Source organism: Crocuta crocuta, unplaced genomic scaffold (assembly GCF_008692635.1).
Source record: "Crocuta crocuta isolate KB4526 unplaced genomic scaffold, BGI_CrCroc_1.0 scaffold172, whole genome shotgun sequence".
In the NCBI taxonomy this organism is placed as follows: domain Eukaryota; kingdom Metazoa; phylum Chordata; class Mammalia; order Carnivora; family Hyaenidae; genus Crocuta; species Crocuta crocuta.
In genome coordinates, this window is record NW_027528872.1 from 2,389,658 (window position 1) to 2,414,044 (window position 24,387).

Below are 24,387 nucleotides of genomic sequence, written 5' to 3' on the forward strand. Positions count from 1 at the left end.
ACATTCTAATTTTATAACTGCAACTTAAATACATTTCTAACAAAATGTAATCTATGTTAGGTGCTTGAAGTCCTCCTCTTTAGACATAAATTTCCACAGGCTCCTCTTGTTGGTGAGAACACAGTGTGGAGCTAACAATGGCTCTTTCTCTCCCCTTACTCATGTCAACTGCTCAGAAAATCAAAGATCTGTGCAGCTGCTTAGGCTGTCCTGAGCATAATTCATGTTGGTTTAGGATTTAGGCTTATAGGATTAGACTGACGATCATAAACCTTGCCCATTATAAAATCCTAAAATCATTATTAATTTAAAAAGGAGTATAAAACCTTGGGCAAAACTAATAACAAATGTATGCTAACTCTAAGACCGATACGAGGCCTAAATCCTGTCTAATTTGGAGAGCTCAGGCTGGAGCGGATTATCGAGCGAGACTGAGGATTCTCCCTCCCTGGAGAGCTCAAGGATGAGGAGGACAGCCTCACTCTTCCTGCCCAAAGTCAGGAGACTGACAAAAGATCAGTTTGATAGTCCTCTAGTCTGCAGTTCGAACAGAGAAGGATTAGGGGAACTAGAATTGACACTCTCAGGCTGAGGAATGTCCAAAGGGGGAGAAAAAAAAAAAAGCGAGGGAAAGAGGTGGGACCAAGGACGCATCCAGGGAGGTGAGGGCGATACTCCTTAGTTACGGGTCTTGCAATTGCTGCATGCTTCTCATAGATATTAAAGAGAAGAAATGGAAGAAAAACACACATTAGCATCCTGAGGATGGGGCTTACGATCAAACAAAAACTTGCTTCCAACATGACATAACATGAATTTGCCCATGCAAACAGTCCACTGCAGAGCAGGCAGAGCAAGATGCACAAATGAAGGGGCGGAGAGGCCAGTCTCAACTAGGGGTGTGTGATTTACAGCTGAAGTTCAAAGTGATGATAATACCATGTTTTTACTTTTTAAATTGTTTTATCCTATTTTTCCAGCCCATAAAGAATGCACCTTGGTGTCAACAGAACCCCTTTGTCTTTGTAAGCTATTTTGAAGCAAAATATCGGTAAATTACTTCCCAAACCACCACACAACTAGATCATGCTGAGAAAATGGGCTTTGCAGGAATGCAGTAAATTGTTTCTGTCACAGAAGAAAATACAACCAGTAGAAATCGTTATGGATGAGTCATTATGAGAAGGGGCCAAAAAAATTAACCTTCATCCGTTTTCTTTGTCTTTGTGCATGCAAGGGAGGGTGCGTGTGTATGTGTATGTGTTTATTTGAATTCACCGGCCACACTCAGGAGTTTGGAGGTGGGAAGGATCTCAGAGTTGAGCAAGGCGAGCCCCTTCATTGACATGCGCAGAGGAGGAGGAAAAAGGGACTTCAGAATATGGTGCTGCTGGGAAGGTGCTTAGCATGATCAAAGGACAGGGGTTTTGTGGTAACGGAAGGGGAGAAACCTTGTACTTTAAAACATTTATTTAGTGGGGCGCCTGGGTGGCTCAGTTGGTTGGGTGTCCGACTTCTGCTCGGGTCATGATCTCACAGTCCGTGGGTTGGGTCCCCGCGTCGGGCTCTGTGCTGACAGCTGGGAGCCTGGAGCCTGCTTCGGATTCTGTGTCTCCCTCTCTCTCTGCCCCTCCCCCGCTCACTGTCTCTCAAAATAAAATAAAGATATATTAAAATTTTTTAAAAAACATTTATTTAGTGTTATTATAGACTGAATGTGTCACCATCAAATTTCCATGTTGAAACCTAATCATCACTGAGATGGTGTTTGGAAGTGGGGCCTTTGGGAGGTGATTAGATCACAAAGGCATTGGGTCATGGGTGTGGTTATCACTCTGATAAAAGAGACCGCAAAGGGCTCCTTCATTCCTTTCCACAATGAAGACACAACAGCTATGAACCAGGAAGCTGGTCCTTCCCAGACACTGAATTGGTGGGCACCTTACCCTTGGACATTCCAGCTTCTGGAACTGTGAGAAATAATTTCTATTGTTGATAAGTCAGCCAATCTGTGGTATTCTCTTATAGTAGCTCAAATGGACTATGACATTAAGGTTTGTAAAATAGTACCAGGCACAGGATTGAATGTTTTACACACATTTGCCTCTTCTAATCTTCCGGACAGTTCTATTAGATAGGTGCTGTTATTACTGCCATTTTACAATAAAGAAACTGAGGCTTAGAGAGGTCAGATGCCTTGTCCAAAGCCTCATAGCAATGAAGTGGATAGATCGGGGTTCACATCAAGGTGGTCTGACTTCAAGCCCATGCTTTCGAGCGTGTTTCTGTACCTCCTCAAGAGGGAATAAGCTGTGTGTGGGTTACCATGGACAAAAGCCAAGACTCTGGAGTCAAGGCATACACCTAAAAGACTCAGAGGAAATTATTCTCATATACCAGGTTTGAACAAATATTATCATACCTGCCTGGCATATCCTCACCCAGTGTGTTTCCCCGAGAACCCTCCAGTCACTTGGGAAGCTGGCCTAAGGACTGCATGGAATTCCCTTGGACACTCTGAATTCACTTAACTAGCTCCTGCCTCATGCCTCTTTGTGCTGATATAAAATCCATTTCCAATCACTTGATCATGATTCTTCCTGCACCCCCATGCAAACAATACTACAGAAAAATGCTCCGTTAAAGTGTTAAACATGCCCTAATGTGTGGTAATTGATTTCACATATGGAATCAGGGACAGGGTAACACTGTGCGACAATGGATTTGACACAGGCGCTGTCTGACTTGATGAACACAGCTGCAAGGAGCTGATTCTCTGTGCAGGCGCTAATTGCCTAGCAGACCTGGCCGAGGGCCTGCTTCCAGGAAGCAGTGCTCTAGGTGGACAAATTAGAACTCAGAAGGTCACCTTAGTCCCTGTCAGGGACCATCTTATCTTCTATCCATTGCCGAGTCAGAATGGTTTACAAGTGACATGCGTTTGAGGGTTCTGTCCTGCCACACATATCTGTGGCACGAAGCCATCTCTGAAGTCAGTCAAGCTCGGGAGACACCCTGAGGCAGGTGCAGGTCAGCACCGGTTGCCTAGAGAGAGCGGGAGAGAAAAGAGTGCACAAGCCTGCAAGTGAGGTGGTTCAGACTGCATGGAGACAGCCTGCTCACTGGTCACCAACAGCATCCACATCTGGACTCCAACTTTGAGATCTGTATCTAAAAGCCAAAGGCGACAAGAAGCATATGTATGCATGTTGCTGTCTAGTTTACGAAGAATTTCCACAGACATGATCGCATGTTGAGTTTCCTCATCAACCTTGCATGGTTGGGATTCTTCCCCACCTAGAGTGAGCAGTGAATTACTAATTCTAAACTTGGGCCACACAGTTACCTGGGAAGCTTTTAAAGAGCTACGAGTACTCGAGACCACTCCTCCCATGCCCAACCCAGATCCCGTTTTTTAGCGGGTCTGACATGGGACTCAGGTGCTGGTATTTATTTTGTTTTTGTGACACAATAAAACTTTATTAATAGACAAAAAGATTTGAATTTTATATAATTTTCATATGTTGCAAGTATTATTTTTTTTTCTGATTTTTCACAGCCATTTAAAACTGTATAAACAGCCTTAGCTGTGGAAATAAAACAGACAGAAGGCTGGATTTGATTCACAGGCTATTGGTGGTCAATCTAGGGATAGCCCTTAGTGGGACATCTGGGTGTCTCAGTCAGTTAAGCGTAGAACTCTTGATTTCAGCTCAGGTCATGATCTCACAGTTCCCAAGATCCATCCCGGGATCAGGCTCTGTGCTGACAGCATGGAGCCTGCTTCAGATCCTCTCTCTCGTCTCTCTGCCCCTCCCCCATTCACTCACATGTGTGAGTGTATGTGTGTGTGTGTGTGCTCTTTCTCAAAAATAAATAAACTTAAAAATTTTTTAAGTGACGCCTATTTATCTTCAATTTGTGAAAATCTCTTCCTGCCTCCCATTCCGTGTCCCTAATATGCTCTGTACTCTCATTGTCTTCTATATCCCCTTGACAGCCATCCCGGCAGGAATACTCTACCCCAAGCAGCACACACTCACATGTTCTTTCCTTCCCTAATCCTTGTGTATAGCTTTCCAACTAGGTCTTTTTTTGTTCATTTTTGGACAATAAAAAAATACTTTTAAGGTGTACAGGGGCACCTGAGTGGTCAGTTAGTTGAATATCCAACTCTTGATTTTGGATCATATCATGATCTCACAGTTTGTGAGTCTGAGCCCTGCATCAGGCTCTTTGTTGACAGTGCAGAGCCTGCTTGGAATTCTCAATTGCTGATCCTCCTCTGCTCACTGCCCCCGCCCCCACCTCTCTCTCTGTCTCCTCAAAAATACATAAGTAAACATTTAAGGTGTACAAAGATGATGTTGTGATATATGTATACATTGTGAAATAATTATTATAATCAAGTTACTTCACATAACCATCTCCTCACTCAGTTACCTTCTGTGTAGATAGGTGGTAAGAACACTGAGATCTATTCTTTTAGCAAACTTCAAGTATACAACACATTATTATTAACTATAGTCACTATGTTGTGCATTCGGTCTCCAGAAGGTATTCATCTTCTGACTGAAAGTTTATACAATTCGACCAACATCTCCTCTTTCCCTCACCCCTCAGCGTCTCTGGGCCAGTATTTTTTTAAAGTTCCCCAAGCGATTGTTCAGGTTGAGAGCTACCAAATTAGACCAATATTTATAGATGAACTGATTTAAGAGAACTATGTCAGAACTAGAGAGGGACATAAAATCAAAATAAATAAGTCTGGGAGACAGGAGCAGAAAGACTAAAGACATAAAAACACTTATATCTGGTCTGGTCTGATGGACAAAAGATGGAGGAGAGAGACAAAGTCCTAATGCTCAGTGCAAGGTGAACACATTGTATATTCTCATTAGCAGAATGCTTTCTCGGGTGACATGCCCGTACCCAGAGCCACGCTTCCAGTCCATGTGATTTAGAAAACAAAGAACAGAGATGTTCTCTCAGATGCAGGGTGTGCTTGGTGCAAAGTGAGCACAAAGGAGGCCCGAGGAAAAGACTGTTCTCTGTCCTTGCTTTATACTCCACAGATTAACTTAAAACACTTTTTAGAAATGCCCTCAACTCCTGGGGGACTCATTTAGCAGCATAGAGCCTCCTCTAATGAACTATGAATTGTACTGATATACTAATCTGCAGGCAAGGAAAATACTCTTTGCAGCCTGAGTTTCCACAGGAGTTGGGACAATTCCTGCATGATTTGATGGATTGGCAATACAGTGATGGTGGTTGTGGTGATGATGATGATGACGACGACGACGATGATGATGATGATAGTGATGATCAACTACAATATCTACCATTTTTGAGCACCTCTTCCATGCCATAACTATGTAGTATACCTTAGCTGGACCCTTGCCCCTGTCCTCCTTTCCTTATTCACTGCCTTATGAACTTCCCCATCTTGCAAATGATGAAGGTGAGTCGCAAAGAGGCTGAACATCATGGCTGGTGTCACAAGACTGACAAACACCAGACCCAGATAGGATCCAGACATGCCTCGCTCAAACTCCTCATGTTTATGCATACAGAAGTACAGCATAAAATGGCAGTTTTCTCCCTGCCTCTTGGAGGAGAAAATAATTAATAATAATAGTTACTTTCCTGAGCAATTATTTAAACCTGGCACTGTGTTAAGCCGTTTAGACATACTCTCTCATGTAATGCTCACAAAATCTTGAGAAGCGAATATTTTATCCACAATTTACTCATGAATCATCACAGTCTCAAAGAGCGGATGGTCACTGACCTGTCCAGCTCTGAAGCCCACTGCTCTTCACTGCATCCCCTGGTGAACATAAGCAGGTTTAGGGACCTTTGCTTTGCCACTCTCAAGACTGGCTCTCCTCAGCATTGCCCTCACCCACCAGAGAGGGAGTGGATTCTGTCCTGCAACTGGAAATGTGCATGGAAAATCTCAGGTTCTGGAAGAAAGGAGAAGCCCCTGGCTCTTACAATCTTCCCAATCAAGGTGGTCCTGGGACCCTGGACTGAGGTGTTCCCAAGACACTGATAACAGGCTGTACGACAGTGGTGTGTTCAGAGCAGGACTTGGACCATCAAGCAGATTGAGGCTCGAGTACTGGCTGTGTTGTGTGCACTGAGTGAGTCATGGTGCCTCTGGGCCTCAGTTTCCTCATCTGTAAACCACTGATTAAAACAACAACTTTTAATAGTATTAAAAGTATTATAAGAAATAATGTGTGCAAAGCCATACCTTAGCCTAGTGCCTGATTGCTTGATAAATGGAAACTATTATCACACTTAATGGCTAAGGGAACTGGGGCACTGTTCCCATCTTTTACCCCTATTTTCAAAAGTGGGTAAATCTCCACCACAGTTTTCCCATCATAATGGTCAATGCCTCTGGGGATGTGTCAAGTAAGAAATTGCTGCAGTTGAGGTTAAGGAGGTTGTTTCCTGCTTTCTCCTCTAGGGTTTTGATGGTTTCCTGTCTCACATTCAGGTCCTTTATCCATTTTGAGTTTATTTTTGTGTATGGTGTAAGAAAGTGATCTAGTTTCATTCTTTTGCACATTGATGTCCAGTTCTCCCCGTTAAAGAGGCTGTCATTTTTCTATTGGATACTCTTTCCCGCTTTGTCAAAGATTAGTTGGCCATACGTTTGTGAGTCCAATTCTGAGTTTGCTATTCTATTCCATTGGTCTATGTGTCTGTTTTTGTGTCAAATACCATACTGTCTTGATGATTACAGTTTTGTAGTAGAGGTTAAAGCCTGGGATTGTGATGCCTCCCGAAAGGCAAGGGAATCAAGAGCAAAAATGAACTACTGGGACCTTATAAAGATAAAAAGCTCCTGCACGGCAAAGGAAACAATCAATAAAACTAATAGGCAATCAACAGAATGGGAAAAGATAGTTGCAAATGACATATCAGATAAAGGGCTAGTATCCAAAATCTATAAGGAACTCACCAAACTCCATGCCTGAAAAACAAATAATCCAGTGAAGAAATGTGCAGAAAACATGAACAGACACTTCTCCAAAGAGGATATCCAGATGGCCAACAGACACATGAAATAATACTCAGTCTCCCTCATCATCAGGGAAATGCAAATCAAAACCATCCTGAGATACCACCTCATGCCGGTCAGAGTGGCTAAAATGAACAAATCAAGAGACTATAGATGCTGGTGAGGAGGTGGATAAATGGGCACCCTCCTACACTGTTGGTGGGAATGCAAACTGGTGCAGCCCCTCTGGAAAACAGTGTGGAGGTTCCTCAAAAACTTAACAATAGAACTCCCCTATGACCCAGCAATAGCACTGCTAGGAATTTACCCAGGGGATACAGAAGTGCTGATGGATAGGGGCACATGTACCCCAATGTTCATAGCAGCACTTTCAACAATAGCCAAATCATGGAAAGAGCCTAAATGTCCATCAACTGATGAATGGCTCATGAAGATACGGTTTATCTCTACAATGGAATGCTACATGGCAATGAGAAAAAATGAAATCTGGTCATTTGTAGCAACGTGGATGGAACTTGAGGGTGTTATGCTGAGAGAAATAAGTCAGGCAAAGAAGGACAGATACCATATGTTTTCACTTATAAGTGGATCAAGAGAAGCTTAACAGAGGACTATGGGGGAGGAGATAGGGAAAAATAGTTGAGGAGAGGGAGGGAGGCAAACCATGAGAGACTCTTGAATGCTGAGAACGATCTGAGGGCCGATGGGGGTAAGGGCAAGGGGAAGGGGGGGAGATGGGCATGGAGGAGGGCACTTGTTGGGATGAGCACTGGGTGTTATATGGAAACCAACTTGAAAACAAACTATTTAAGAAAAAAAATAATGGTCAATCCCATCCCCCTGAGAAAACCCAGCTGCAACTGGACTTGAGAAGATGCTGAGGCACACGTGTAGGGATGGAGATAGCTAAGATAAGAGGCCCTCCGTGCTTGATGAATGTCTCACTTCACACGCCCTTATACATGGTCCAGGTAAACCAGCCTGGAGGAGGTCAGTGTCCATGTGGGCAGGGCCCCTATAGAACAGATTTTGCTATTCCTTCCAGCTGCCAGCACAGGCACACACACACAACAGGCACACACACACACAAGCATATGTATACCATGCACGTGAAATACATATATGTATGCATGCACACTAAACGTGCACACAGAAACACATGCATAAACATGCACACATGGGGACACAGAGCCCAATACCATGCAGCCCAGAGCAGTCAGGATTTCTGTGGAAAGAATCATATTTATCAGGCACTGGAGCTTCCCTGGGGTTACAGAGGTGGGCGGTCCTCAGGCATTTGCAGCCCCTTCAGTGGCTGTAGAAATCTGCTTTCTCCTCAGCCTTCTTTCTGCCAGTCACCTTCTGTCAAGGAGTGATTATGCTCCTTTCTGTCAGGAACACTGAGTGATTGTGGCAAGAAAATTGCCTTCAGTGATAGGAATTAAAAAAACGTTTTTCCTGAAAATAGTGCTCAAATTAATTAACTTGGAGGAAAGGATTGCTTTTTTTTTTTTTGGGGGGGGGGGGGGAGGTCTGTATTTAATTTATTTTTTCCCAAAGAGTTTGTGTTGTGTGATAAACGATGAGGAGACTGTTACCTCCTTGGACATCACCTAAAATCAGGGAGGCCTTGCCCAAGCCAGTCCTAGGAGACACCAGGGAGATCTGGAGCTGCAAGCTCTGGAGAGGGCAGAGGAGGCACTTGCTCAGTTCTGGTTCTATAGAAGAAGGCCTCTCACACAGGTGAAGCAGGATGTGTTTGAAAGTGGTAGTAGGTGCCGATGAAGAAACATCCACAAGAGGTACCTGAAATAGTGGAAGTAGTAGAACACGCACAAGAGTAGGTGTGTGACAGCCTGGATTCTAGCACTCTCTGGCACTAACCGGATAATCTCATTTGATTTCTCTAAGCTGTCGTTCCTCCGTTTACACAATGAGATAATGATTTAGATTGGTTCGGCAATTCAGGCCGTCATGAGGATCAGGTGAGGTCTATCTGTGGCTGCATTTTGTGTTCAGCTCCAGGATTGCTGGACAGCACCAAGCAGAAGTGTGGTTGAGGCAACCATGGGAGCGCAGGCCACAGGGTAGAGAACACAGGCTTTGCTGACAGAATGATCTGAAATCAAAACTAGTCCTATATCACTAGCTGCGTGATTATGGGTAAGTAATTTAATCTCTCTGAGCTTTTATTTCTTCACTGTAAAATGGGTAAAAAATAAACATAAAAATCATAGCATCATTATGAAAAAATATCAATGAAAAGACTCAACCTATAACTTATGGAAAAATGTTAGTTCCTTCCTATACCATAATATCTTGCAATACAACTATAAGGCGCTCAAAAATGCAGGTATATAATATATATTTGAATAGACACAAAAATTAGATATTATACGTGCATTTATTCTTAATAACTATTCTTTTTTTCTCATGCGTATTTTCAATCCCAGTCAGACCAGAAGGAAAGCCATTAAAATGTCATGTGAAACAATTGCCAGTTTCTGCAGAACTTTCTGGATTAGGGTGCCCCAAATCAACTCTGTGATCCACATCGGCTTTTCAACCTTTTTTGAGAGCTACCTTTTCTGGGTCTCATCCCCAGGATATATTCAAGAAATGCAAAGGCATTTCTTATTCATCTCAACCAGGATTTCTTAACCCAGTATGCATGGATGGACTTTTCAGGGTCCACAATCCTTTGAAATTTAAAATATTGCATTCAGTTTATGTTAAGTTTTCTTGGGAATTACATTCATAGCTTTCATGGGGGCAGGGGTGGGGGTGATTTGTGAATCTCCACAAAAAATGAAGATAAATTGGCTTAGCCCAAATAGAATATTGATGGCACACCAATTTAAAATATGTAAAATTCCCAAGCTGATTATTACATAAAGAATTTTTCAATACTCCTTTTATAAATTTTAAAAAGCTGATTTGAAGAACCCCCTTCAGAAATCGCTTTTTTCAAGTAGAAATCTACTCCACATACTTACATGCAGATTTCTTACACACACACACACTCATCCCAGTCTTAATGCTCCCTATGGCAGCTGCATACTACAGAGATCTGGAGAACTGAAGACTGCAGCATCCTGTCTCCCAGGATCATGTGGGTCTTTCAAAGCATCTTGCCAGCCTTAGCTCTGCTCTAGGCTGGCTGTTCATGGTTTGCAGGGGAGCAAAGAGAAGGAAGATATCTTGCCCTGAGACATGCAGCAAGGATGATTCCACTAATCCCTGACTAGCAGATCATAATTAAGAGAGGAAGGCATGAAGTAGGATTTATACAATCAGAGTGACTGCTGTAGAGTTTTAAAGCAGAAGAAGGCAACTCTTCCACGGGGAGCTTTGGGTTTACACCCAACCCTCTGGAATGCGGTCCTGAGATCCTGGCTATGGTCAGAAGCAATACGGCAGGCATCTAAACACCATTCTGATCAAAGGCAAGAGTGAGGTATGATGTCTTTCCTACTTTCAAAGAACTGTAGAAGACGACCATGCTATGAAATGTACTTAGCATCATTTCCATATGGGCTATAGGACATTCTTGGTTGGCTATAACCCTAGACTTCCATTCAACTATTACTATTACTGCTACTAATATATTTATCACCTTATTTTCATGACTCATTTGTGTGTTTATGCAGTAGTCAAACAGTCTGTATAGGAGACCTAGGGAAGCAATTGTAAAAGTGAGTACCCAAGCATATTGTGACGTGGATAAATTACCCCAGGTTCAAAACTTGGAGGAGTAATTAAAGACAGGTGAAGAACTGCTGATGCAGACCTGGGCTTCTCTTTCCTTGCCTCCCACTCAGTGCCTGGTAGTGAACTTTACATACAGAGAGTACTCAAATTCTTGTATAAATATTAGGGAGTACTCACAGGTTTTTTTTTTCCTCACCCTCATCTCAAGAATAGCAACAATGTAAGCAGTATTTCTCTGAGTGTAGTCCATGAGTGATCTGCTTCAGAATCACCCAAAGACCTTCTTTAAAATGCAGCTTTTTGGACCCTGTCCCGGACACACTGAATCAAAATCTCTGGAGATGAGGTCCAAGAATCTGCATTGTAACAAGCCCACCAAGTGAGGCTTGTGTGCTTTGAAGTTTGAGAACCGCTGGTTTAGACAAATTATTATTTGTTCAGTAGTGACCTTTAAGTCTTCTCTGAGAGCCCTTAATAAATCAATTAAAACACGCACTGAGGCATCTCCAAAGTATAGCACTCTGCAAAGCCTTTCTTCGGACTGATTGAGAACTGAGTATCCGGAGATTTAGACAAATCAACTTGGAGGTTAGGTTTACTTTTAACCACTTCATGAACACTGCAAGTAAGAGACAATGGGCCCAGAATGTTCTTCTCATATTCCATAATTCATCTCCTTGTCTGATGGGGCACATGGGCCCAGAGACCCCTACTTAGCACCAACAGTGAAAACAACTCTACTAGTGACTGCCATTTTCTTGATAAAACCATTACTATGGGAGGGATTGACTGACACTGATAAATGGAAAGAGATGAAATTGATGGGGAAAAAAAGAGGAGGAATGGGAAAGAAAGAATCAGAGAGAGAAAAGGACATAGAAAAAAGGGGGCAGGAGAAGGGGAGGGAAGAGAGAAGAGCCGAGGATTCTCTAGTGAGAATAAACCCCTGTTGTCTTGAAAGCATTCTGCATCAGCAAATCCTTTAATGGAGTGCGGATTGAAGGACTGGCCCAGAGGAACTAAAGGGAGAAATAAAGAAAGGCGACAAACAGAAGAAAGAGCAAAGAGAAATAAGGATTGGCAAGAGTAAAAAGAATGTGAGGTACAAAGATTCCAGAGAAGTGAGGGTTTTTTCATACTTTGCAAACACTTCATTTTACTACACTTAATTAATCATAACACAGGCACATAAATGTTTAAAGGGTGAAATAAAATGTACAGAAATATAGTCATACTCAACAAAAATGAGAACACATAAATTTAACATAAGGTTGTCATGCCAGTGCTCTCCCAGTGGCATAGGATTACAGCACCCATTCCAGCTCTTTCCAGCCATGAGTGGGCCTACAGTAATGAAGCTCTCTGTTAGCTCTGGCTAAAATCAACGCATGAAATGCAGAAGGAGGAAAAAATGCTCCAAAGAGAGAGAGGAAAAGGCAAGAAAAAGAGCAAGTATGACAACTATTGAAGTAACTTCATTCTCTCCTGCCAGGGCTGTTCGGATCAGGAAGTCCTCTGACTTGTCTAACTCAAATCTCTCCTGTAATTTCAGCCAATTTCACATTCTTCTGGACCAGCCCCGTAAGAAATTGTGACAATTTACTCATTCAAAATGCTACAACATAAAAGAAAGAAATTTAAATGGCGTCCACCAAGGCTCTATTTCTTGGATCTGGAGTAGAGCAGGGCCCGACAGGAACAGACACAAGCAGGAGAGACACTCAAGGATGAAGAAATCTCTCCCCTTTGCCAACTATAAAAACCATCCCCTGCTACAGTGATGATTTATCATTCTACGTGCATTCAGGCCTGTTGGGGGAGAGGGTCAGACTGACACAGTGGTCTACTGGGAGCAGCTGGAGAGTTCTTCCAGTTCAATTGTTCCCAGCTGTCCCCTTTGAGGGTCTGTCTTCAGCCTGGTAACTGAGGATGTGAGGGCCTGAGGAGTGGGCAACCAGCTTCCCCTGCACGGTGGTCTCTGTGGTGCTGAAGTTCTCTGCCTCACTGTGGCTGAACTCACTTGTTCCCCAAGACCTGATCCCCGCCACGGTGTCTCCATCCATGGCAGGGCCTGCTAATGCCTTTCTGACCACTCCATGCTGACTGCCCGGGTAGACTTCTATTACCTGTTTGCATCTTCCTAGCCATTCCTTCCCCCACTTCCTGCTCTGCTACACACTGGCTCTCTCTTACTAGATTGGCAAGGTGGGTAGTTCTTCACCTCTCTCAAGTCCTAAGGAGACTCTATGTGTTCCAATCCCACCCCTTCATGCAGCTAAGTCTGGAAACTTGATACCCTTCCAGTCTGACTGCTATTGGGGCCGGCCTCTCCATGGGCTGAGTCCTACTTGGCTCACCAAAGCAGACAGGGAAGATGCTTGGGCACCTATTGTGTCTTTAAGGGATTGCAGAAGCATGCAGTTCAGACCCATGCTGTGCCCATGACTGGATGTGACTGTTTTCAGTCTTCCCCGGAGAAGCACTGCTTCTCTACCATTGAAACTTATCCTTATCCCTGGAAGAAACCAGGCCAACCCCTAGGTTCACCAAAGGTTTAAAATTCTTGACAGGTTATAGAGCATAGTGGTCAAGATATAGGATTTAATGTCACATGTCTGAGTTGAATATTGAATTTATAACCGATTCCCTATGGAGCCTCAAGCAAGTTACTCAGCTCCCTATAAAATGGGGTTACAATCTCACTGCTTGGTGTAAAGATTCAATATGATTATGTGGGATTTTTATCCATAGTGTCTGGTACAGAGATCCTGATGAAGGAAAGCTGATGAATAGTTTCTGCTTTACTTAAGTTCCCAGGGCTCCATAATTGTTCTTTGGGAGCTTTATCATTGTTCCAGAGACAGACTTCAGCTAATACCAAGCTAGGGAGACCTCTTATTTTATTAAGACTTCCAGCAAATCTCTGTGATTCACCAGTGCCAGATTCAGCCATGCTCTCTGAACCTGTTGGCCCTTACCATGGTCCTCTAGCTACGTAGATAATTCCTACAAGAGAGAAATCCTCATCCTTCTGTGTAGCTCCCCAGTTCCCAAGTTCCCTGACCTTACTCTTGATCTTCTAGTACTCTAGGAGAACATCCCAAATATTTTATCCATGTCCTAAATTCAGGTTCAGTAGGTTACCTAATGTGTTCTGGTTTTATCTGTGCCATTCCTGAGAATTTCTAGTATTGCAATCACATTTGTTGTCCTTGATAACCTCCCAAACTAACAAAAATGTTATTATTATTTTAACCCAGAGAAGTTCCAGGAAGCCCACATGCAGCCTAATGCCACCTGACCTATGGGGAAGAACCTACGGCTTCCTTGATAAAGACCTGCTTGTTCTTTTGCCTTTCTGTTGGTAGGTAAGGGTTCACAGGCCTTGTGATTGGGCTACAATTATCCAGAAGAGGTCAAGATTAATACCTGAGGGAATAGAGTTACCTTTTACTAACCAAGGACCATGCCCTCTGCCTTCTGAGAGGCTATGGCCTCTGAGCTACTCCCAACTGCCCATAATTGCAATGCTGAGTGACAGATTTTAATTTGTAAACCCAATTCTGAAAGATTCTAAAGTCACTTCCAAGTTAATCAGCAGAGTATAGCAATCAATTAATTGTGTCTATTTTGGTGACTTGTGGGAGAAGGGCATTTTTTTTTTTTTATCAGTAGCCCTTAGGGTCCAGGAAATCAGGCACTAACATCTGAAATCTGAGATCATGCTGATATCCTCAAAAATGTGGCAGCTCATACAATTAGCCAGGACCTGGTAAGCTGATTGAAAAATGGCCCTAATTGTTTCTTCTTCCTTTTTTTAATCAAATAGAATCTATCCACTCCTAGAATCTGTTCTGACCTTGTGACTTGAAAGAATGCAGTCAAAATGACTGTGTGCATGTTCTGAGCCTAGGCCTGGAGAGCCCCTGCATTGGCCTGTGTGCTTTCTTAGAACCTGTGTCTGTCACAAGAACAAGCCCAAGCTGGTCTGCTGGAGACTGAGACCATGAGGACCAGAACCAGCCACCTGAGGCCATCTAGGACCAGCCATTTCCCAACTGAACATCCAGCTGACTGTAGACACTGATGAGTCTAGCTCAGAAGAGCAGCCAGTGAGCTAGAATGTTCATTGGTTTATGCCACTGGTCCTGTGTGTGTTTGATTTTCTTACACAGCATTATTCTGGTAATAGATAATGGATTTAAAAGATAGCAACAAATTACATCCTGATGAGACTAGCCATTACTACTGACCATGAATTTGGGATATTTTTTAAGTTACTCTTCCCATATATAGGTGATTCAATGCTTCCCTACCTGTGGTGAAGGACCAGCTATTTATTTTCATAGTTTTGTTATTTTTCTCTTTATATGAAATAATTATAGGTTCATACGATACAAAAAATAAAGGCTTCTGGGTGGTTCAGTTGGTTACCTGTCTCTCAATTTCAGCTCAAGTCATGATCTCACAGTGAGTTCAAGCCCCACATGAGGCTCTGTGCTGACAACACAGAGCCCACTTGGGATTCTCTCTCTCTTCTCTCTCTGTACCTCCCCTGCTCACACACTCTCTCTCAAAATAAATAAATAAACTCTTTTTTTAAAAAAGAACTTACAAAAAATAGAATAGTATACAGAGAGCGAGGTGTTCAGAGTTTTACCCCCAATCCATCGTAGATTAAGTGTTTTTATAAAATACAACAGAAATGAGTTAGCGGGGAAATGAAAAAAATTATAAAGTTCAAGCCCAAATTGTTTACTTGATTTAATAGAGCAGACATAAAGTTGTAGAAACTTTTATGAACATATCTAAATGCTTATTGTCAGTTTGTATATGCATCTAATCATAGACTAGTGACAAATGCTTTGAGGCTTGGCACTGATCCATAGACCACACCTAAATAGCATTACTTCAAACTCTTCTGGAGTCTTCTGAGACAAGAAATAGAAAGTAGGCTTGAGAATAGCAGAGATAATTTTGGTCTCAAATGATCTTAGCACAGAGAAGGTCTCCTGAAGAGGATATTTTAAAAATATCTTTTACCCTAAGTGCCATAAAAGAGTGTTTTTGTGGTTATCTAACACTGGATGATGGGAATAAAAATTATAAAGCATGTTTCAGCCTCTATACAGGAATTTTCCTCCACTGACTTTCTTGTTTATCCCTACCACTAAAGCAAATAAGAAAAACAAAATAAGCAAAAACAAGGCCGTATCAGTGTTGAAGTGCAGGCATTCAATATGTGTGATTCTAAACATTGAAACCCAAAAAGAATTACTGGCTAATATGCCCCTGGTATAAGATTGGGGGTTTTTATTTGTTTTTTTTTGTTTTGTTTTGTTTGTTTGTTTGTTTTGGTGATTTTTGTTGTTGTTATTTCTTAAACTTGTTTCTCTAAGTAAGAGAGACATGTTGAGCCAACAAGATTCTAGCATTCCCCATCCACCGTTAAGGAAGTAAGTTCTGAGGGACAAGTATCCCTGCCTCTGAGATAGCTCAGGATGGGATCTAGAGAAAAGCTAGTTTTGTTCAAAAAGGCAGAAGTGGGAAAGGAATTACAAAAGATCTGGCCACAGACCAGGGCTGCTGAGGTTGGTATAATATCCAGATTCATTACAATGATATCTGATATTTACATCTACTCCTCTGGGATCTCTCCATGACAGGAAAGGTGGGACAATGTTCCAGAGGAATTATGAATTCTATGAGCATCATAAGTCACGCACCCCTAAGGGAGCAGTTTTTCAGACATTTGGCATAATGACAGTGGGGGAGCAGGTAATTTGTGCCACTTTTCTCTTCTCCTCTTTGTTCACTTGCTTAATAAATGGGTGTCTGTCCCCAAGTGTTACAAAAGAGTATTTAATTTGGTTGGAGCATACAGAAGGACCAGAGAATGGCAGAGACCATCAGTAAATTATTGACATTTTAGATCACTTTCACCCTTCTGCTACAACTTTCTATATCCATTCCTATCTCTTTCCAGTCCCTTCTCCTTCACATAGACAAATCTGATCATGTCATGATCATGTTTTAAAAGAATTCAGTGATTTCCCATTGATCTTAGAATAAAGTTGGGGCACCTGGGTGGCTCAATCGGTTAAGCGTCCGACTTCAGCTCAGGTCATGATCTCACGGTTTGTGAATTTGAGCCCCGTGTCAGGCTCTGTGCTGACAGCTAGCTCAGAGCATGAAAACTGGTTTGAATTCTGTGTCTCCCTGTCTCTCTGACCCTCCCCTGCTCACGCTGTCTCTCTCTCTCTCAGAAATAAATAAAACATTAAAAATTAAAAAAAAATAAATAAAGTTCTAAGTCTTCAGCATGGTCCTTATGGTCCAGCTTGATTAAACCTGTAATCAGCACCTCATACAATTCCTTCCCTCTCATTTTGGCCCCTCCACACTGGCCTTTTCTACTTCCTCTAACTTGCCAAGCTTCTTCCCACTTCTCCATCTCTGTATCCACCCCACCCTTGGCTCTTGTCTCCTAACTTCTCATCTTTCATTCCTCAGCCTTCAACTTGTAAATTAAATCCTTAACATTAGTTCTGAGCACTTTAGATTTATTCTCCCCCACAGACATAATCACAACTGTATGCACATAATTATGTGTGTGTGTATGGTTTCTCTTTAACATTTGTTCTCCATCATGAGATTGGGAGTTCCATTCACCAAGGTAAGGATGAAGTGTTCTTTGAGCACCTCTGCGTCTTCATCAGCTCACAATATCACTGGTTCATTCAATACATTTCTTGGATGAATGCAAAGCCACATCAGTACCAGTTCTACTACCAGACCTGAAAGTTTACAGCCAACACATTGCCCAATTCTGCATTTTAATGCCAAAGGAAAGTAGCACAAGACTATTTTGTTCTAAATTTGAACTCAAATTAACTCAAAGCAGGAGCACATACTTTTATTCCAAGATAAGAAAAAAATTACAAATAAAAAACAAGTTTTCTTGGAAAGCACAGCTAGAAAAAAGCACTCTTTAAAATTGAACAGATAGGGGCGCCTGGGTGGCTTAGTTGGTTAAGCTTCCGACTTTCGCTTAGGTCACGATCTCACGGTTCGTGGGTTCGAGCCCCGCGTCGGGCTCTGTGCTGACTGCCAGCTCAGAGCCTGGAGCCTGTTTCAGTCTGTGACTCCCTCTCTCTGACCCTCCCCTACTCATGCTGTCTCTCTCCTAGAAATAAATAAAACATTTTAAAAAAATAAATAAAAAATAAAATTGAACAGATAAAGTTGAACTCTATTGATTGTTGATAGACTCCTATCTGTTGGGAATGGTAATGATAATCCATCATGGTTGGATCCCTCTAATTCCTGTTCTGAATCAGGGCTATCTCCCTGTGACTGTGGCCTTCCCTAAACTAATTGAAATTATGGCTAATGGGTGCCAATGTGACCTCTAGCAGCAGTATCTTTTGAAATACAGATAGCCTCTAACTCTGGTTGAACAGGAAAGCATAGGAGTATATATGTGCCAGCCCAAATTATCCTTTTTAGGATTACACTTAAATAAAGTCCATACAACAATTCTTCTATATTTAATACTAAGTGTTACTTAATTTATAGATAGTCCAAGATATTTCCAAAAGGAATAGTAATAATCTTTTTCACCCTAGTCTATCTAAAATTAGCTACTAATTACATAGGTCCCTCAATATTTCTCCAGATCAACTTGGAAATCATATTTCTAGGTTGTACACCCTGCCATTATTTTGGCTTTTCTTTTCTTTTCTTTTTTTTTAATATTTTTTATTTATTTCTAGGAGAGAGAGAGACAGCGTGAGCAGGGGAGGGTCAGAGAGAGAGGGAGACACAGACTCTGAAATAGGCTCCAGGCTCTGAGCTGGCAGTCAGCGCAGAGCCCGACGTGGGGCTCGAACCCACGAATTGCGAGATCATGACCTAAGTGAAAGTCGGACGCTTAACCGACTAAGCCACCCAGGCGTCCCTATTTTGGCTTTTCTGTCTGATAACTCTGGCCTTGACCTTTTAATAAAACTGTTTGTCAATACAGTGCTTATCTATAAAACTTCTGAAGTATGCCTCATTGAGAAACCCTAATATGACTGTTTACCCAGTGTGTGACTCCTTTTAGAGCCAGCCCAAGAAGTACGCTGATTGCTTGTTCAAAAGAAGACCTTCTAAAATGTCTTTGATGTGTTGCCCTCTCCTTCACTATCAATCAAGCCCATGAGTATTAACATCACATCTTGACATTTCTCAGTCCTTTCTGCTTTCTAACTTCGAGGAACTAAAGACAAAGTTGGACAGATATTTTTTCTTTCATCTACAACTTGATTGGTTGCTCATATCTTTGTCAATGGAGGAATCCCTGTAGTCATGCTTAAGACTTTAATTAGAATCCCTGCATATACATACAGCACCCTCACCCAGAAACATATATCCATTGTCCCTGGTAGTTGTAGAACTTCCAGGATATGCACCATAAGTGTTTTAAAACTGGTGTGAATATGGGAAGAAGTGAGTGACTATTGAATTCATACCCTGCTACAGTTATTTTGAGTCTTTAGTAAAAATTATTTCATTCCTCAATATTCCTCCTATGTAGTACAACTGGGCAGTGATATGCAACAGGATGTTTTCTCCAACCCATTTTAATGAATTTTAACAGTCTTTCATTAAAAAAAAAACCTTCAGATTATAACTACTATTTCTGTGTAATCTCATAATGTTAAGTATCATTGAACCTAAAGTAGCATCAGTCCATGAAACAAGTCAAAGATCACTGAACCTACCACCATTCTTTCAGTTATTGTTCATTTATTGATTAGACGTTTTGTCATAGAAAATCACCTTAATATCACGTAAAGTCTACTTGTAAATGTATGACAGGCATCCTTCTGTGACAACCCATCTTTAAATTTTAAATAGCTAAGAAGACTGCTGCTTTGATAGGGTAACAACGACTTGGTTTATGTGACCATAATAACTAGAAAACACACAAAAATATATGAATCTAACTGTTTTTAATGTTGGACAACAGACTGGAGGAAATATCAATTTCTTAAGGAAGTGAAAAAAATTAAGTGAGCTCAATGCTTGCCCCAGATTTCTACCTAGGGGTAACTATGCTTTCAGAAAGGGGAGCCCTAACAATCTGCATCAGTCTTGGTGATTTAAGGAGGTGGAGAATGGAGTTCAAGAAATTGGTGGCATCTGGGAGCTGAAGGACAGAGTTCCTTAAAGGAGGGAGCTATATAGAAAAAAAATCTTTATAAATCCCCTGAGTCTTTATTGAATAGTAGGCTGTGCAAATGAGACTGTAAGCCCTGCAAAGCCTGAAATATTTATTATTCAGCTGTTTATAGTAAAAGCTTTCTAATTTTTGCCCTAGAAGTGAAAATAAAATATTTAACATGAAACTTTCACTGTATGAAATTAACAACAGAATAGATGCTACAGAAGAAAATATTAGTAATTGTGAAAATAGTAATAGAAGCTATCTAAAATGAAGCCAACAGAGAAAAAATTATCGAATATAAATGAAGAGAGCCTCAGTAACTGGAGACAATATCAAGTAGTCTAACATATATATGCTAATATATCTAACATATGCTAATAAGAATAGCAGAAAGAGAAGAAAAGGAGATTGAGATGTAACAATATTTGAAAAATATAATGGTTGAGGTTTTTCCAAATTTGATAAAACCTATAAACTCAAATAAAATATGGTTAATGAATTCCATGTAGGGGTTAACGAAAGAAAACCTCACTAAGGTACATCTTAATCACATCGCTTAAACCTAGTGATAAAGACAAAATATGAAGACTGTTGGAGACAAAAAGTCACCTTACATACAGATAAAGATAAAATGAGAGAAGAAAAATATGCATTCCTTCAATCAATGGAACAAGATCATTAAATAACTGAAAGAAAAAAACCCTGTCAACTTAGTATTTTATATTCAGTGAAAATAGTCTTTAAAAATGAAGACAAAATAAAACCTTAGTTTAGACAAACAAAAGCTAAACAATTTATCACCAGTAAGTCAGTTCTACAAGAATTGTTGCAAAAAAGTTATTTGGGCAGAGAGAAAATGATAACAGATGGAAGCATGGATCTACACAAAGAAATAAGAGCACTTTAAAATGTCAGTATTTCCCTTTTTCCTCATCTTTTAATTTCCTTACAAGACAAATGAATGTTTAAGGCAAAACAAATAGCAATGTATCATGGGATATTATAATATGTGTAGGAGTAAAGTATATGATTATAATAGCACAAAGGAGAGTCAGAAAAATGGAAATATTCTCTTGCCAGTATCTTACATTATACAAGAAATGATATAATATTATTTCAAGGAAGTCTATGATAAGCTTAATGCATATATAAACCTTAGAACAATGACAAAAGAAAGAAAACAAAAGATAGAGCTAATAAGGTAATAGTTGATATAAAATGGAAAGATAGAGAATCGTTAATTACTCCAAAAGGCAGCAGAAATGATGAAATAAGAACAAAGAGCACATGTTACAAATAAAAAGCACATAGCAAGATGGCAAACTTGAATCCAACCATATCAATAATTATATTAAGGGTAAATGGTCTAATAAAAGGCAAAACATGTCAGACTGAATACAGAAGCAAGATACAAGTACGTATTGACTACAAGAAACCTTGAAATATAAATGCACAAATACGTTTTAAATATATATATGTATGTGTGTATATATACATATATATATAACATGTGTATATGTATCTATATATGTGTGTGTATTAATATATACATAACATGATAGATTATCATTGACAGTAATAAATCTGGAGAGGCTATATTAGTATCAAAGTATACTTCAAAAAAAGCGATAGTACCAGGAATAAAGAGGAGCATTTCAAAATCAAGGGCTAAGGAATTACAAATTTTCCAATCAAGCCCAATTAACGTGAAATGCCTTATAGATTCCCACTCTCAAGGGTCCCAACTGATTAAACACTATTTAAGCTAGTTTGGACTCAAATTTAAAGAACTAGAAACTACACTGCATACTCTTTGTCTGTTCCAATTCCGACTTCTAATATGCTCACCTATGTTTGACCCTCTTTATCTAAGTCTGGGATGACTACCTTTACCAACCTTAAGTTTCATTTTCCCCTTCTCTTTTTTTATTCCAAATCCTATTTCAGTCCAAGCAGTAGACTAATATCTTAATTCAAGTTCCATGTTGTCTTGCATTTCTTCTATATTTGCACCTGTGGAAGAGTCTGCAAATTGTCCACCGATATAATTTGACTAGGCTTCTTCCTTTAATAACATAGCTCCTGTCTTTTATCTGGGAATATTGGTTTCCAACTGAAGGTTGGTTTCCCAGCCTCACTGGGCTATGTGGTCATGTGACTAAGGTCTGCCACTTCCTGGTTGTGCTTTAAAAGAAATGATGAGTGAGCTCCATGCTTTTGTACACCTTCTACTGGCAGAGAATTACTTTTGATAAAGGGCCTGAGATTTTCTTTCTTGTTTAAGCACTCTATTGAGTGGGCCTCTTTGTAATAGCAGCTTAGAGTAAATTCTAATATAGCACCTTTTTAATTTTCTTTGTCCGAGACAACTGGTAACTTTGCATAGCAAGTCAAATTTCTCATGCAATCCTTGTGTTATCCCTATTTAAAGAAAACAATCAGAACATTGCTATCACTTTTTAACTGAGGACAAGGGCTCTGAAATGAGAATCCTTCCTTTACCTCTCTATTTTAATGCTTGCTAACTTTATCCATGGTAGAATCAACTTATTTCCTAAAAACACAGCAGTTTATTGCTAGTCTTTAAGAAAGTGAAGAACTTCTAGACATAGGTATTAAATGTAGTTTTGCAGTAAAATGAAACAAAGAACATACATAGACTCAAGTGTTAATTTGTGTGGCATGGAATGAACCCTTCATTCTTCTACACCTCTGTTGGTTGTCTAATCCATGAAAAGGGAATTAGTAAACCTGCTCTCATAATCCACATGCCTTCCTAATCACCTAATCATTTACTTGGACCCAAACCCAGATTTTTCTGGGCCACAGGCTTTATAGTCTCCCAGGTTCTGTTGAACCTATTTCTAGAAACTTCTTTTCATTCTCAGATTTTTTTTTTCTTTTATGGTCATAATGGAGACACTGCTGCCCTCCAGTCTCTGTATGTTGGTTAGTATTAGAATAATTAAGATATTGGGAAGAATTGGGTTTTGGAACACTCGGCAAAACTAACTCGAGTTCTTGCTATAAAGTTATTTGAATTCTTCCAAACAACCAGTGGTATATGTTGTTGAGCCTCCCAGTTTCTTTGTAAGCTGGGACCTTTCTAACCTCTGAAAAATCTCTCTTCAAGATAATCACTATCTCAGATTAAAACCGAGATCCCCAAGTGGGACTGTTTAGCACCAACAAGTTGCCTTACTTAAGTTAAGCCATCCCTGCTCTGGTGTCTGGATAGAGAATAATAACCAGGATTGTGTGGAGACCCATCACTTTGCTTTCTGTGAAGCTGCTTTATCAGGAACGAGCCCCAGGGTGGCATTACTTAATCAATAGCAGAGATGTAGAAAGAGAGAGAGAGAGAAGGGAGTTCACAATAAACTGATTGCTGCATCTGGTTTCCTATGAGCAGTTGCAAGACTAGAGAAAGTCCTCTAATCTCATCAAGCAACCAGACAGATTGATTTTGAGTTCATTAATAGTTGCCGGGGTGGATAAGAGAGAAAGGGAGGTGGGAAAATGAATGCATCATTGGTATCTACACCTTTAACAGAGATCAAGAAGCTCTTAAAAGCTGCTCATGTCCTCTGAGAATGCCAGTCCAGAATGTCTGGTCACTGGCCTGGAGCCAAGGTCAACATCCAAGGCCTTGGAGGAGGGCAGAGGACCTCAAAATAGAAGCCAAGTGCTTTTAGATTTGTCTACAAAGCATCCAAAACTCTAAAAGAAAAGTCTCAGTTATTTATCCAGATATTTTGTTTATGGAATATCAAATAGCTTTCCATCCAATTTTTTGGCACCATATAGTTTTACAGAGATATTTTAGCAAACTCAAAGTTATCTCCAGCCTCAAATGCCAAAAAAGAAAAACTGGAACTATACCTGAAAAGGACATCAAATAACAATAAATCAATTTGATTTTGGGTGTAGGTTGGTGCTTCTAACTCAATTCAGAATTGGTAGAGGTCAAGCACACCTGTCTAGGTTATCCTGTCCCCTTCTAGGGATATTCTCGTACCTGTTACCAATATGCTAATGGGCTGAAAGGGCTAGTGAGTCACCAAAACAGTGTTTATTTTAATATAGAATACTTGTTGCTTTAAACAGCAAGCATATTCTTTGAAGATTGTATACAAATTGATTCAAAAGTAAAATACATAGAAATAGGCAGGTTAGCTTAGAGGAATAACAGTTTTCTAACCAATATATCAAGTTGTTAACATAAATTTTTATATATTGTGCTCTCTCTAAACCATCATAATATTTTCCTGTTAATGTGAGGTTCAGTTGAAGGCAAGCAAGATAACTTTCAGACAGGCTCAGTTGGAAGTTTACAGCAATCTTTTGCTAGGCAACTCTTCCCACATGCCTTCTTTCTTTCCCCACGGGCTAAGGTAACTTACAAGAGTCCTTCATTTACTAT